The 17,686-nt window shown below is 42.3% G+C and overlaps 1 protein-coding gene across 3 annotated transcripts in view; it reads left to right on the top strand.

Annotated features, from left to right (window-relative positions):
- Nucleotides 1–17,686, top strand: part of LOC111950127 (active breakpoint cluster region-related protein) — a 237,659-nt gene that overhangs the window by 31,238 nt on the left and 188,735 nt on the right. The gene's annotated exons all lie outside the window — the stretch shown is intronic.

The raw sequence follows: 17,686 nt of genomic DNA, 5'->3' as shown, positions 1-17,686 counted from the left end.
AACTTCCCCAGAGTAAGATGAACTTGTGAATAACATTTTTATTTCTCTGCATGCAGTTTGAAGGAAGTTGCTAACTAGTGCTAGCGCTATTGCTAATTTGTGTTAGCGCAATGACTGGAAGTCTATAGATATTTGCTAGCATAAACTTCCAGTCATTGTGCTAGTTAGCATTGGCTCGCAAAACTACCTCAAACTTCCTTCATACTGGACACAAAAATSGTATACACAAGTTCATCTGACTCGAAGCATCTCTTTAAGGGAGTTTATTGAAGAGGTATCTATTCTCACTTTACATACGCCATACAAGAAATACATATCATTGACTCACAACATATTCACTCTGCTATTAGAATGTGTTTAAAATGTTTTATTGATACCAATCATGAGAAACAGAGTACACAATGGCACAGTTTGTTACATTTTTAAAAGTTACAAATGCTGCAATTTTAATCATAATATGAGTGGAAAAATGTAGATTGTTGAAGACCATAAGAACCCCATTCCCTCCCTCCCTCCCTCCCACAATCCCAGGTCTCCATACAGCCGAATCCCCCCACTCCCCAGCTCCCACCCGCCAGGATGATACTGAGATCCCTCCTACCTGTCCCACCGCTCACCCTCTCTCCTCTTACCCGCCAACCACCCTCCTTACCRGCAATTACCAGGTATTCTTCCTTAACTTCTTGCCGCACGGATCCCTTTTACGGGATCATTTTCGTAAACAACCGCTGAATTGGCAGCGTGCCAAACTCAAAAATAATACTAAAAATATTTATAATCATGGAATCACAAGTGAAATATACCAAAACACAYCGTAGCTTGTTGTTAATCCACCTATCGTGTCAGATTTTGAAAATATGCTTTACAGCGAAAGCAATCCAAGCATTTGTGAGTGTATCAATCACTGCTAGAAAAGCTAGCCTTAAATTAGCTTGGTCACGAAAGTCAGAAAAGCAATAAAATGAATCGCTTACCTTTTGATAAACTTCGGATGTTTGTACTCACGAGACTCCCAGTTACACAATAAATGTCATTTTTGTTCGACAAAGATTAGTTTTATAACCAAAAATCGCCATTTGGTTTGCGCGTTATGTTCAGAAAACCACAAGCTCGTTCTGGTACTGAAGGGCAGACGAAAATTCCAAAAAGTATCCGTAATGTTCGTAGAAACATGTCAAACGTTTTTTATAATCAATCCTCAGGTTGTTTTTAACATACATAATCGATCATATTTCAACCAGATGGTAAACTGTTAAATTCTACAGAGATATAAAATGTCGAGCCAAATCTCTCCTGCGCAGGAACCAATCAAAGGACACCTGGTCATCCACTGACGCGTTTTGATAAATCTCGCTCATTTTTCAAAATAAAAGCCTGAAACTATGTCTAAAGCCTCGTCACAGCCTGAGGAAGCCATTGGAAAAGAAATCTGGTTGATATTCCTTTAAATGGAGGAGGGGCAAGCAATGGAACAAGGATTTTTAAAAATGTTTTAAAGCACTTCCGGGTTGGAGTTCCTCAGGTTATCGCCTGGAAAATCAGTTCTGTTATACTCACAGACAATATTTTGACAGTTTTGGAAACTTTAGAGTGTTTTCTATCCTAATCTGTCAATTATATGCATATTCTAATATCTGAGCCTGAGAAATAGTCCATTTACCTTGAAGTTTATTCCCAAATATAAAAATTCTGCCCCCTAGCTTCAAGAGGTTTTAAGAGTTKACGTCCTATTAAGCACAGAGGGAGGGGTGTCCATCTTGACAGATCTTGTTTCACCTTGTCTAATAGCTTAGAAGAGTTGTGCTTAAAAGGTTGAGTACTCTCTCGTGACTGACATTCCAAGGTATGTAAATGTGTCCCTAACAATTTGAAATGCTATATTTGTGTATTGGAGGCGAGGAGTCTGCTGATTGATTGGAAAGTGTTCGCTCTGTGCAGACTTAATTTGTAACCGAGAAACTGTCTGATTCTTGAATCTTGATAGCAGCAAGAGAGCTGCAGGGAGAGAGGTGGACGTGTTTGAAACAGATACGTTTTTGGCGTATAACGGCACCTTATGCTCAGTACCCCCTCGCATCGCTCTTGACACTTGTTGGCTGTTCCGTAACGCAATAGCAAGAGGCTCTATTGACAGGGAAAAGAGCAAAGATGATGCCGGGCAGCCGTGTCTTGTTCCACGGTGCAGTGGGAAGTATTGGGAATGGAGATTATTTGTTAACACACTAGCTGTTGGAGAAGAGTACAGCAGTTTAATAATTTCAATACATTTTGGACCAGACCTTTTTGGGAGCACTGTAAGCAAGTAGTCCCATTTTACCTGATCGAATGCCATTTCCGCGTCCATGGAAACCAGACTCTCAGGACCAAGATCCCCAGAAGGACAATGCAAAATGTTAAACAAACAACGTATATTAAAGTAGTGGCGTTTTTTTTTGCAATCCTGTCTGATCAGGAGAAATGATGGTCTTCCAGTCTACAGGCCAGGATTTTAGCCAGGATCTTTACGTCCGTCCGTGTTAAGCAATTCAATTTTACCAAATTTTTGGCACAGTCCGTCTTTTTTTGAGTAGCAAAGCGTCCAAGCTTAGTAGAAAGTGGGGGGGAAGTGACTCTATATCAGTAATGTGGCTATTTGAACAGAATTTTTGATGTTAGAATGTGAGAGCTGGATATTGAGGTTTAGAGGGATCCCATTACTGGTTATTGGAGGTTCGCACCCTTTTGCCCATAGTCTAACATTGAATGTGTGTGTGCATGTCTTTCAAACAGACACGGGTGTGGACTGATTCAGTCAGCTGAGGAGAGGAGGAATGAGAGGGAGGCAGAAAGCTCAGTGGGAGCCAGGGGGTTAAACAGACACACAAAAGTCTCCTGCATTATTCACACTCTACAGCAGTCTTTACAATGGCTACAGCTCCTCTGAGTCACCATAGATACTCACTGGGTTTAGAGAGGAATATGCCAGAGCAGCTAGACTCACAGCTGTAAAGTCGTGACTTTCAACTACTGCCCTCTGGCATGTTAGTAAGGCTTAAGTAGTGAACTGATGACACACATTAAATAATAAGATAGGGGCACTATTCTCTCAAACACCACATGTTATGTTCCAACGTGATTAGAATTAGCCTGTAATCCTACACTTGGGGTCCTTAATCCGTGTTGGCAGAATCTGAACTCTAGAGGGCTGTAGAGTGTCTGTTAATATGAACATGACAAAGGGAATAGGGCAATTCCATGGTAAAAGAGTGACAGAGACTCACTTATTCACTTTTAAAATGAATGCCAAGCAATAACCATTGATTGCAAAGTTTAACAAACCATACACCTTTATTAATTTACTTGAGGGACAGTGTAGATGCAAAGTTTGGTAACAGAATCTCCTGCAGTTTTTTTATGTGACCACAATATCCCCAAAATATGTACTCCAAATTAAGATGTGAAGATGTCAGCTATGATACCTTGAGTTTGTAAAAAATCTATTTTGGTTATTGAACTACAGTAAGTGAAGTGGATCAACACCCGCTATCTGAATGACATCATTGGTCCTTGATCTGTACTATGCAGAAATGCATCATTAGGAATGTCATTCTCTTCATGGTGACGTATCCTGAATAGGTAGACAAATGTAGTATCCTCCTTTGCATGTTTGGATATTATTCTACACACTGGTTATTATTCTAATGAGCTCCACACCAAAACAAGACCACATTTGGTTGGTCCAGACCAGACCAAATTTGTACCAATCGTAGGCGTCTGTTTCACAAGTTGGACATCACAGTTCAGTACGTTACATTATACTTTATTGTGCTGTACCTCAGGGTTCGCACAAGGTGCTTAAAGTACTTGAATTTGGCACTCTGAAATTCAAGTCCTGGAATACCTTAAATCAGATATTTTCGCAAGTTGGAAATTGAGAAGTACATGAACTAAAATGAGAGAACAGAAAAATGATCAAATGTTTTTATTCTATTAGAACAAATTATTTGTTTCAATTGCTTAACACTATGGGCTACTGTATGTTTAAGCTTAAACTCTATTGGACTAGTTCGGTTTGCTATTGGAGCAGTAGGGAGAAATGAAAACCACACAACTGAATCATTGAGGGAAAAAATGCCGGCTTGTATTTTGTAAATACAAATACTTAACAAAAAAATGAATCACCTTGAGTAAATAATGATATGTGAAATTTGTACAATGAGCTCAATATGAATGAAATACATCAATAGTACAATAGACTTAGATATCGACCATGTTTACTAGGGTGCACCCAACTCTATCTTAATCTGAGGATCTCTCAGATTTCAATTTTCAAAGTTCAATAGCAATACAATAAACATGAATCCACAGAAAACTGACACAAACCACTATGAGATGGAATCAAATGTGAGTGACTGTGCCTATCAATWAACACTGTAAGGTGTTTAAGTGTAGCATGTGCTTATAACAATCCCGATGCAATGATGTATTTCAAGAAAAATCTTATCACACCGTAGTATGGCAGTGCAAATTCAGTGTTCTCCAAGGAAAATACATCTTCGCAAGCAAATCTTCTTATTGATGTCCTGGGTTCGGGCGGCTCGCCATCCTTGGTGGAACTGAATCCATAATCAAAAACCTGACCTGTTTTACAAACAGGATCACACAATATATATACCATGAGTAACTTTTCATAAAACCATTAATATAGTGCTTAGTTTTAATCTCATACAGGAATAAGAAAATAAAACTTAGTCAAAATGCTTTACACTTTAACTACAGCATTAGGCTCATGTGGACAATAACTAGCCCGGGCAAATAAAAAGTACTAGTGCTTACACGTACACGTCATTTCTTATAAAGTCATCTAAAACTTAAGTGTACCAAAATGGATTATGATACTAGTTAATCACATTTTATAAAAGTATGAAAACTAAAATGGTTTGCCATGCATGATCACTAATGTTTGCTATTTCAATTGATCGATAACTGAGCTAGCCTAAATGTTAACAGCTTGTGCGTTTTGTATGGTTCAGTATGGACACAAGCAAAATGCTAGCAATGCCTAATCGCTAGCAGCTCGTTTTCCTTATGAAAACTCACCAAATCCTGGCATATCTTTCCCTCAATCCCTTCACAGCACGTTTGTATAGATAKGTGAGTGTTAATATCCAGTTCTCTCTTTAGTTGCATGTTGGCGCTAACTGGTGTATAACATGAGGTTAGGGAGAGGGACTAAGAGAATATTGAGTTTTGATTGGCTCAAAATAAACTGCTAGTCATGCAGCTTCTGACAGCTGATTTGTAATAGCTGTCAATTTAAACATAGCAATATAGTATACTATGATTGGTTACTGGAATCTCACTAGTAACGATTAGTATCCAACATTAGTTGACCTGCGTTACATATTGGTCTTGAGAATTAATCATGAGTGATTCATATATGCTCGTTATGTTCTTCTCCTCTCCAAGATTTGCCTTGTTAGAGTGGTGAATGAATGCGCTGCTGTCTCTGCAATTAATTGCAAAGTCCCTCTTTGCCATGCAAATGAACTGAATCCCCCCAAACATTTCCGCTGCATTTCAGCCCTGCCACAAAAGGACCAGCTGAAATCATGTCAGGGATTCTCTCATTAACACAGATGTGAGTGTTGACGAGGACAAGGCTGGAGATCAGTAATGACATGCTGATTGAGTTCGAATAACAGACTGGAAGCTTCAAAAGGGAGGGTGGTGCTTGGAATCATTGTTCTTCCTCTGTCAACCATGGTTACCTGCAAGGAAACACGTGCCGTCATCATTGCTTTGCACAAAAAGGGCTTCACAGGCAAGGATATTGCACCTGAATCAACCATTCATCGGATCATCAAGAACTTCAAGGAGAGCGGTTCAATTGTTGTGAAGAAGGCTTCAGGGCGCCCAAGAAAGTCCAGCAAGCGCCAGGACCGTCTCCTAAAGTTGATTCAGCTGCGGGATCGGGGCACCACCAGTACAGAGCTTGCTCAGGAATAGCAGCAGGCAGGTGTGAGTGCATCTGCACGCACAGTGAGGCGAATACTTTTGGAGGATGGCCTGGTGTCAAGAAGGGCAGCAAAMAAGCCACTTCTCTCCAGGAAAGACATCAGGGACAGACTGATATTCTGCAAAAGGTACAGGGATTGGACTGCTGAGGACTGGGGTAAAGTCCTTTTCTCTGATGAATACCTTTTCCAATTGTTTGAGGCATCTGGGAAAAAAGCTTGTCCGGAGAAGACAAGGTGAGCGCTACCATCAGTCCTGTGTCATGCCAACCGTAAAGCATCCTGAGACCATTCATGTGTGGGGTTGCTTCTCAGCCAAGGGAGTGGGCTCACTCACAATTTTGCCTAAGAACACAGCCCTGAATAAAGAATGGTACAGACACATCCTCCGAGAGCAACTTCTCCGAACCATCCAGGAACAGTTTGGTGACGAACAATGCCTTTTCCAGCATGATGGAGCACCTTACCATAAGGCAAAAGTGATAACTAAGTGGCTTGGGCAACAAAACATTGATATTTTGAGTCCATGGCCAGGAAACTCCCCAGACCTTAATCCCATTGAGAACTTGTGGTCAATCCTCAAGAGGCTTGACCACATCAGTCAGGATGTGGCCCAGAAGTTAATTGACAGCATGCCAGGGCGGATTGCAGAGGTCTTGAAAAAGAAGGGTCAACACTGCAAATATTGACTCTTTGCATCAACTTCATGTAATTGTCAATAAAAGCCTTTGACACTTAAATGCTTGTAATTATACTTCAGTATTCCATAGTAACACCTGACAAAAATATCTAAAGACACTGAAGCAGCAAACTTTGTGAAAATTCATATTTGTGTCATTCCCAAAACTTTTGGCCACGACTGTACAGTCAATCATTGAGATATATATACATACATACATACATACATACATACATACATACATACATACATACATACATACATACATACATACATACATACATACATACATACAGAGAAAAGAGTCGGCCCGAGAATTGAACCCTGTGGCACCCCCATAGAGACTGTGAGAGGTCCGGACAACAGGCCCTCRGATTCAACACACTGAACTATCTGAGAAGTAGTTGGTGACCTAGGCGAGGCAGTCATTAGAGAAACCAAGGCTGTTGAGTCTGCCGATAAGAATACGGGGATTGACAGAGTRGAAAGCCTTGGCCAGGTCAATGAAGACGGSTGCACAGTACTGTCTTTTATCGATGGTGGTTATGATATCGTTTAGGACCTTGAGCGTGGCTGGGGTGCACCCGTGACCTGCTCGGAAACCAGATTGCATAGCAGAGAAAGTACGGTGGGATTCGAAGTGGTCGGTGATCTGTTTGTTCACTTGGCTTTCGAAGACCTTAGAAAGGCAGGGCCGGATGGATATAGGTCTGTAACAGTTTGGATCTAGAGTGTCTCCCCCTTTGAAGAGGGGGATGACTGCGGCCGCTTTCCAATCTTTAGGAATCTGACGATACGAAAGAGAGGTTGAACAGACTAGTAATAGGGGTTGCAATAATGGCYGTGGATAATTTTAGGAAGAGAGGGTCCATATTGTCTAGCCCAGCTGATTTGTAGGGATCCATATTTTGCAGCTCTTTTAAGAACATCAGCTGTCTGGATTTGGGTGAAGGAGAAGTGTRGGGTGGGGTGGGGGGCATTGGGCCAGTTGCTGTGGTGGGTGCAGAAATGGTAGCAGAAGGTAAACTTTTGTTGCACATGTATCCAGATAATACCATTTTGCGCAATGATGATGTAGGTGTGATTGAGGCGTAAGAGCTTTTCACACCTGGATTGTGCAATATTTAGGGCCTTATAAAATCTGTGATGCTGACAATCCAGACATTAAATCGGAATTCAACAATATTAAAAAATGTATTGGACTTAGTAGGAAATCAACTAAATGTATTGAACTTATTATAACATTTATTAAAATGCCTAAGATTATCATAAAATATGAACAAAATGCATCAGTGATTCGTGTTTTCCTTCCGTATTTTCCAACGCAGGAAGGACTGTCTGTTTGTGCGCGTTTGTGTAGACGTTAGTGATGATGCTAATGACGACAACTGTCTTTTGGTAGTTGGAATTAAATGTTAACTACAAAGTATGCATATCTGGTATCGTGATTATTGCATCAATCCAGTGACGATTTGTTTTGCTCACTCTGCAATTGCGTGTATGCTACTGGTGCACCATTGAATTAAATGGTATCTACACCTAAAAATGTAAATGTGGTCTCCTGATATGGTTTAAGCATTGTGGACTTAGAACATCTGATTTAGTTGTTTTTCTATTAAAAAAGTGTGATTTTTCGGAGTGAATTAGGCAAGAAATAAAACTGACTTTATATGGCCCTAAATTTCTTCAAACTCTGTCAAGCTTTTGGCAGTCATGGCTAGACAGCAATTTTCAGTTCTTGCCATAMATTTTCAAGCATATTTAAGTCAAAACTGTAACTTGGCCACTCAGGAACATTCACCATCTTCTTGGTAAGCATGAAGTGTAGATTTGGCCCTGTGTTGTAGGTTATTGTTCTGCTGAAAGGTGCATTTTTCTCCCAGTGTCTGGTATAAAGCAGACTGAAGCAGGTTTTCCTCTAGGATTTGTCCTGTACTTAGCTCCATCCCGTTTATTTTTATCCTGAAAATTCCCCAGTCTTTGCCAATGTCAAGCATACCCATACCAGTTGAGGCTTCTCAGAGGAGGAAGGGGAGGACCATCCTCAGTGAATTTCATAAAAAGTTATCCTTTGTAGATAAAACTACACTAAATATATTCATGTCACCACATCATTGCAATAGTGTTTTTTAATCAATTAAGGTATACAGTAGCCTCAACATCACTTTGTAGGGTAGCACCATGGTGTGGCCAGAGGACAGCTAGCTTCTGTCATCCTCTTGGTACATTGACTTCAATACAAAACCTAGGAGGCTCTTGGTTCTCACCCCCTTCCATAGTCCTTACACAGTAATTATGACTTCTTGCAGCATGAACTGACATGTCCACCCAATCAAAGGATCAGAGAATGAATCTAGTACTGAAAGAATAAGCTACAGCTAGCTAGCACTGCAGTGCATAAAATGTGGTGAGTAGTTGACTCGGAGAAAGACAATAGTTTTCCACAAATTAATTCATTAAATGAAGAAGCAAGAGATTTCATAATTTTTTTCAGTTTCACTTACTTAGCTAGCAAATGCAGCTGACTAGTTCACAAACAAAGGTTAGTGGGAATACAACGTSGCTGCTATGAAAGTGAACTATTTATGCGTGATCAGGGGTATATTCAATCCGCCGTTTCTGTTAAAACAGTTCTTGAATGGTAGCAAACGAAATTGGGATAAAAATACCTGAATTTGTCCAATAGAATCTCTTGTTTGCAACTGTTGGACTAATGATTACTAACTATTGAATGTCATTTTTGGTGAGTTTGGACATTTACAAGCGGATGTGAACATTAGACATTGTGCAAGTGGCGCAGCGGTCTAAGGCACTGCATCTCAGTGCTAGAGGTGTCACTACAGACCCTGGTTCAATTCCAGGCTGTATCACAACCGGCCGTGATTGGGAGTCCCATAGGGTGGCGCACAATTGACCGAGCGTCGTCCGGGTTAGGGTTTGGCCGGGGTAGGCCGCCATTGTAATTAAGAATTTTTCTTAACTGACTTGTCTCGTTAAAGAAAATACAAAAATGAACAAAGTTTTGACTAATGCTAGTCTGAAGGAGCAACAGTACTGGCTCTGAAGCAGCAGGTGTAGGTTACACGCTGTGTCTGTGTGGAGTCTGGAGTCGCTAGGGAAACAGGCCTGCCTGCTCTGCTCTGATAAGAGGGGAGACTGGCCGAGAAAGGAAAGGAGAAAAAACGCAAGAAAATCAAAATAGTGACAGCTGTACAAATAACTAATCCAACGGGCTTTGACTTCTCAAACACGGCAGAAAGCTAAGACAATATGACGCCCGTCACTTTAGTAATTCAGCCACTTCGATTATTTAGCAAGTTAAATATAGGGTTTGCGTTAATGCAGAATTCTGCTTTTTTTTTACGCAGGAAAAAAATATACAACACGTAAGAAATATCTTGCTATGTTTTGTAAACGCATATGTAATTATCTTTTTATTGTAATTTTTGCATCATCAAACAAATTCGTTATGAAACGAATTTAGTGCTTCAGTTGCACTTCTCCACTCAGATGAGAATTCACGATCAGGCTTTCTGTTAGCAGACAGCACTCTTACTAATGTGTAACGTTAGCTACTTTACTACGGTACTTTTCTCGGTGTAGGCAGCAAACTTTTCTCCTGTAAAATTCAAGATTAACTTTAAGCAAAACATAACTMGCAACATTATTTCTATGATAAATGTTAAAAATATGATGGCCATGCAACGCTTTGGCAAAAAAATTGCTTGCTTTTTCATTATAAGCTCATTTACTTGTGAGGCTGCCAGCCAAATAGCGTGGCACTTCTGTTGTCATCTGATGAAAATAAAGCAATTTTCTGCCGAATGTGTTGTACTAATGTATTTTCTGTGAAGGAAAACTATAGTTGCATGTCCCTGATCACTCCATTGAAGCATAAAATACTTACTTTCAAGATGCTATTTTCAAAGTAAGCTTGACTGGCTGCGCGCGTGCGCTATCATGCATACATTTATTTTGTCCCCCTACACCAAACGCGATCACGACACGCAGGTTAAAATATCAAAACAAACTCTGAACCAATGACATTAATTTGGGGACAGGTCGAAAAGCATTAAACATGTATGGCAATTTAGCTAGTTAGCTTGCACTTGCTAGCTAACGTTAATTTGTCCTATTTAGCTAGCTTGCTGTTGCTAGATAATTTGTCCTGGGATATAAACATTGAGTTGTTATTTTACCTGAAATGCACAAGGTCCTCTACTCCGACAATTAATCCACACATAAAACGGCCAACCGAATCGTTTCTAGTCATCTCTCCTCCTTCCAGGCCTTTTCATCTTTGAACTTATATGGTGATTGGCATCTACACTTTTACCATGACAACCGGCAAAACATTTKGTCTTTCAATCATCCACGTGGGTATAACCAATGAGCAGATGGCATGTGGGTACCTGCTTCTATAAACCAATGAGGAGATGGGAGAGGCAGGACTTGCAGCGCGATCTGCGTCAGTAATAGAAATGAGTTCTATTTTAGCCCTTGGCATCGCAGACGCTCGTTGGCACGCGCGGGTGCAATAATTGAATAACATGGATTTCTGAATTTATTTTGCGACGCTCGCGCATGCGACGTGTCCGGTCTGGTCAGCATGTTAGAGGTTCATAATGTGACTGGTGAAATGAAGAACGAGATCTGCTTTATCTCCTAACGTATTGCACAAGTTGACTGCAGGTATTTACTTAAAGTAGCTACAAATATGAACATTTATTGAAAAGCTTCAAAGAAATAGTTGCTTTTTGCTCTGACATGTACTGTCAACTGTGGGACCTTATATAGACAGGTGGGTGCTTTTCCAAATCATGTCAAATCAATTGAATTTACCACAGGTGGACTCCAATCAAGTTGTGGAAACATCTAAAGGATGATTCATGGAAACAGGATGCACCTGAGCTCATTTTTGAGTCTTATAGCAAAGGGTCTGAATACTTTTGTAAATAAGCTATTTCCGTTTTTTTTGCCAAAATTTCTAAACTTGTTTTTGCTTTGTCWTTATGGGGTATTGTGTGGATTGAGGATTTAAAAACAAATAATAATMTATTAATTGGCTGTAACGTAACAAAATGTGGAWAAAGTCAAGGGGTCTGAATGCTTTCCGAATGCATTGTATCTGCCATTGTGAATCTTAGACTCCAGTCTGTGAGGCACATCGATCTGCATGTTGTACATGGTGAGATTGTAGACTCCTAAATTGATAGTGCAGTTTGTTTAGGTGATTTTACAGCTAACTAAGCTACGTGCTGATATTGTATTTGGTATTATTGTGTGTAGCTATGTTTGCTAGCCAGCCAGCCAAGAGGGCATTGCATTGTTGACTTGCACTACAACAGATTTCCGCAACGATATTCCATYTTTCTGCTAACCTTATTAAAACGGCAAAATGAAACATTTGTTGACAAAAAATATTGTAGGTGGGTATTAGGAGAAAGTGACTGGTATCAGGATCCATTTTCATTCAGGATTTATTCTGACATACAATGTTTTCTTATCATATAGCAAATCTCAGTTTTGGATGTAACTGAGATTATTCTATTTACACGTTGTAGTCGATTTTGACCCTAGAATAAAAAGTAAGATGCGTCCAAAGACAAACCATGAGATTGACACGGTAAGAGGGAAAGAGGGAGAGGGAGAGGTGTGGGGACGGAAGATTGAGGAGAAAGAAACAGTGCAGGTATGACAGCAGAGTGAGAGGAAAGTTACGTGACAGAGAAAAGCAACGAGAGAGAGAAGCAGGGATGATAGAGAGGAACCTTAAATCCGGTAGTGTGGTGGTTGTGAGTAGGTTGGGATTTTAGGTAGGTTGTGGGAGTGTGTCAACCCTGTCCTCACAACTCAATAGTGGGTTTCCCAGCCCAATATTTCCTTTGGCGCAGATCTAGAATCAGCTCACCCTTCCCACATACTAACCCTAACCATTTGGGATGAAAATACGAAACTGACCTTGATCAGTATCTAGGGGCATCCCCTTCCATCTATCAACCTTGTCTGCCATGACTAGCACCAGACTACACCCTGAAATCCCCTTTCAATAATGCACACTGATTCCCATGTCGTCACCCCATCCCCCCTAAACAAAACCAACACCGAGAGATGCAGTCAGAAACATTAACCATCTAATGACTCCTATTTGTAATGTGTAGTAGATGACGTTACTATGACTGATAAGCCCTACACACAGGGAGCAGGTTCTGTAGCTGTAGTATTCTTCTAATGTTCTAGTATAGTTCTACAGTCTTTATCAGAAGGATTCTGGCTCTTTTTGGCTCATCTTTTTTTGGATGATTTCCTTTCTTTTAGCCTTTTTTTTCTGTTAAATTGATACTGTACATTTGATCAAAATACATAATTTTTCAAAAGATAATTTGTGTCAATATGTGTAATGAGTTGACTGAAGTACCATCACTACTACAGAAGAGCAGAACACATCTCACACACACTATTCATGCAAGAGCAGCTGTATACTAGCTTCAGTCATTTATTCTGTGCATCCAGTACACCATTAATGCAGTGGCTTCCCTTGCCCCCGCCCCCCATCCCTCTTGGTGAGGTAGCCAGTGAAGTGGAAGACAGAGCTTTCTTCAAAAATATAGAACAAAAGGGGAAGTACACCCCCCCCCCCCCCCCCCCAACCCCCCCCCCCCCCCACCCCCCGGGGGGGTTTGGGGGGGCGAAGGGCCCCCACCCCCCCCCCCCCCTGGTAGAGGCTGACTGCCCCGTAGAGACAGATGAGGGAGGGGAGGATAGCCTAGGTTGAGTGGAGGAGAGGCACTTGTAAGCCCCCCTCTTCCCTCCTTCCTTCATCTCTCCTCCCTCTCTTTCCGTAGGGAGACGGGCGGGGCAGGAGTGGGGTGACGGGAGAGGGGTTAGATGAGGGAGAAGAATGGTTCAGGGGGGTATCTGGGCAGAGTAGGGGAGAACACAACGTGTTCATTGGCTGGTGGGCTGGCCTGTTAAGTATGTACYCACACATGCACGCACACGTGCATGCCACTCCCCATGCCGATAGGCTGTGTTTAAGCCATAACCAGCAGGATTGGTGAGTGCCATAGCCACATATCTTGCGTTGAATAATGTAGGAGTATGGAGTGGTGTATGGGCTGGGTATGGGGTCATACCTGAACTGGGCCCCCTAAGTTAAGTGGTTTCCTGCCCCCTGTGACAGCCAGCTAACCTGTCTGTTTTGGGGGTGTTGTGTATGGTTTGATGCCGTGCCATTATTGCCATCCTTTGTTACCCAGGTTCACTGATCCACTGGTTGAGAGTAGAGTAGATTAGGCCAATTTTGTCTCTGTACACATCACTGAGCCTGTTGTTTGACTAGGATCTACGATGAAGGGAATTGATTACTGGCTGTAATATCTCCCTCTACCCTCATTCATTAGACAGTGTAATGATTAATGATGATTTTCATGTAATTAATTTCACTGGAAATGTATTCCAGTAACATACATTGGTATTGATTGTGTTGTGTTCTCCTGGCGATGCTGATTAGTGGTTTGTTGGACTGTATTGGCTATGTGTGTTTGATACAGCACTGCTGTATCTGACTAGATCAACCAGATGGACTGGGGCTGGTGCTCCAAGGCCATTGTGAGAAGTTGTGTGGTTGCTGGGCTCCCCAGAGAGGGTATTGATAGGGTCATATTAGCCCCTTGGACTGGACTGGGTTGGGCTGTCCAGTCTGACCCTACCATCTGCTCTTCTCATCACACAGTATGACCCAGAATTGGACAGAGAATTGAACTGGGTGGAACACTGGGATACAGGTGATCATCAGAACACACACACACACACACACACACACACACACACACACACACACACACACACACACACACACACACACACACACACACACACACACACACACACACACACACACACACACACACACACACACACACACACACACACACACACACGAGCCAACATTGGAATGCCATCCAGGACCGATATAATAGATGGTGTCAGAGGAAAGCCCATAAAATTGTCAGACTCCAGTCACCCAAGTTATAGACTGTTTTCTCTGCTATCGCACGGAAAGCGGTACCGGAGCGCCAAGTCTAGGACCAAAAGGCTCCTCAACAGCTTCTATCCCCAATCCATAAGACTGCTGAACAATTCATAAAATCGCCACTGGACAATTTACATTGACCCCCCCTCTTGTACACTGCTGCTACTTGCTGTTATCTATGCATAGTCATTTCACCCTACCTAAACTCAAACTACCTAAAGTCCTCTCACTGTCAACTGCGTTTATTTTCAGCAAACTTAACATGTGTAAATATTCGTATGAACATAACAAGATTCAACAACTGAGACATAAACGGAACATGTTCCACAGACATGTGACTAACAGAAATGGAATAATGTGTCCCTGAACAAAGGGGGGGTCAAAATCAAAAGCAACAGTCAGTATCTGGTGTGGCCACCAGCTGCATTAAGTACTGCAATTAAGTACTGTTTTTATTTCTTTACTTACCTATTGTTCACCTAATACCTTTTTTGCACTATTGGTTAGAGCCTGTAAGTAAGCATTTCACTGTAAGGTCTACACCTGTTGTATTCGGTGCACGTGACAAATAAACTTTGATGGACTCTCCTCCTCATGGACTGCACCAGATTTGCCAGTTCTTGCTGTGAGATGTTACCCCACTCTTCCACCATGGCACCTGCAAGATCCCGGACATTTCTAGGGGGAATGGCCCTAGCCCTCACCCTCCGATCCAACAGGTTCCAGACGTGCTCAATGGGATTGAGATCCGMGCTCTTTCCTAGCCATGGCAGAACACTGACATTCCTGTCTTGCAGGAAATCCCACATAGAACGAGCAGTATGGTTGGTGGCATTGTCATGCTGGAGGGTCATATCAGGATGAGACTGCAGGACGGGTACCGCATGAGGGAGGAGGATGTCTTCCCTGTAACGCACAGTGTTGAGATTGCCTGCAATGACAACAAGCTCAGTCCGATGATGCTGTTACACACCACCCCAGACCATGACAGACCCTCCACTTCCAAATTGATCCCGCTGCAGAGTACAGGCCTCGGTGTAACGCTCATTCCTCGGTGTAAATGCAAATCCGACCATCACCCCTGGTGAGATAAAACCGCGACTGGTTAGTGAAAAGCACTTTTTGCCAGTCCTGTCTGGTCCAGCGACGGTGGGTTTGTACCCATAGGCGACGTTGTTGCCGGTGATGTCTGGTGAGGACCTGCCTTACAACAGGCCTACAAGCCCTCTGTCCAGCCTCTCTCAGCCTATTGCGGACAGTCTGAGCACTGATGGAGGGATTGTTTGTTCCTGGTGTAACTCGAGCAGTTGTTGCCATCCTGTACCTGTCCCACAGGTGTGATGTTCGGATGTACCGATCCTGTGCAGGTGTTGTTACACGTGGTCTGCCACTGCGAGGACGATCAGCTGTCCGTTCTGTCTCCCTGTAGCGCTGTCTTAGGCATCTCACGGTACGGACATTGCAATTTATTGCCCTGGTTACATCTGCAGTCCTCATGCCTCCTTGCAGCATGCCTAAGGCACGTTCACGCAGATGAGCAGGGACCCTGGGCATCTTTCTTTTTGTTTTTTTTCAMTGTCAGTAGAKAGGCCTCTTTAGTGTTTTCATAACTGTGATCTTAATTGCCTACCGTCTGTAAGCTGTTAGTGTCTTAACGACCGTTCCACAGGTGCATGTTCATTAATTGTTTCTGGTTCATTGAACAAGCATGGGAAACAGTGTTTAAACCCTTTACAATGAAGATCTGTGAAGTTATTTGGATTTTTACGAATTATCTTTGAAAGACGGGGTCCTGAAAAAGGGCCGTTTCTTTTTTTTGCTGAGTTTACATGTACAAATTACCTCAACTAACCCTTACCCCGCACACTGACTCAGTACCGGTGCCCCCTGTATATAGCCTTGTTATTCTTCTTGTGTTACTTTTTATAACTTTTTATTTTAGTCTACTTGGTAAATATTTTCTTAACTCTTCTTGAACTGCACTGTTGGTTAAGGGCTTGTAAGTAAGCGTTTCACGGTAAAGTCTACACTTGTTGTATTCGGTGCATGTGAGAGTTTGGTTTGATTTGGAAATGGAGTATTGCGGGGATCTTAGAGGATGTCTCCTCAGACGTGAGTCTGGCAAGATTGGATCTCTTGTGTGTGTGTGCGCCCCACAGACTGGCAAATTCCATCTGGCACATTGCTCCCAGTGTATTGTGGAGAGACAGAGCAGCGCTCTAGGCCAACTATGTCTCTAGGAGGGGATCCTCCCTCTAGACTTGACYTTGTTCTGCCTCACTTATCCTCCCATGTTTCTCCTGTCTTCCCATCCTAAAGGGGAGAGAGATGTTTTGGCGGGATGAAGGAAAGAAACTAGGGGTGGAAAAGCAGGAGTTGGAGGTCTGAGGAGAGCACTTCCCTCCTGTTCCCCCCCATCTTGAAGGAGAGAGGGGTTGAAAAGGAGGTGTTGAAGGAAAGGGGGGTTGGAGGGCAGAGGGAGCACTTTAGAGGGGCTTTGTTGCCTGCAGCATGACTTTCAAATCTCTCTCACACACACACACAGTTAATTGGTTRGTTATTGTTAGGGAGGGGCTTTGAAACAGTGATTCCTCAAGTCCCGAAGCCGTCAGATGTATCTGCAGCTAAAAGCCTCAACACTAATCAAATCAAATGTATTTATGTAGCCCTTCTTACATCAGCTGATATCTCAAAGTGCTGTACAGAAACCCAGCCTAAAACCCCAAACAGCAAGCAATGCAGGTGTAGAAGCACGGTGGCTAGGAAAAACTCCCTAGAAAGGCCAAAACCTAGGAAGAAACCTAGAGAGGAACCAGGCTATGAGGGGTGGCCAGTCCTCTTRTGGCTGTGCCGGGTGYAGATTATAACAGAACATGGCCAAGATGTTCAAATGTTCATAAATMACCAGCAMGGTCAAATAATAATAATCACAGTAGTTGTCGAGGGTGCAGCAAGTCAGCACCTCAGGAGTAAATG

This window comes from Salvelinus sp. IW2-2015, linkage group LG23 (genome assembly GCF_002910315.2).
Source record: "Salvelinus sp. IW2-2015 linkage group LG23, ASM291031v2, whole genome shotgun sequence".
Taxonomy (NCBI): Eukaryota; Metazoa; Chordata; class Actinopteri; order Salmoniformes; family Salmonidae; genus Salvelinus; species Salvelinus sp. IW2-2015.
This window is presented reverse-complemented; position numbering and strand designations above follow the sequence as displayed.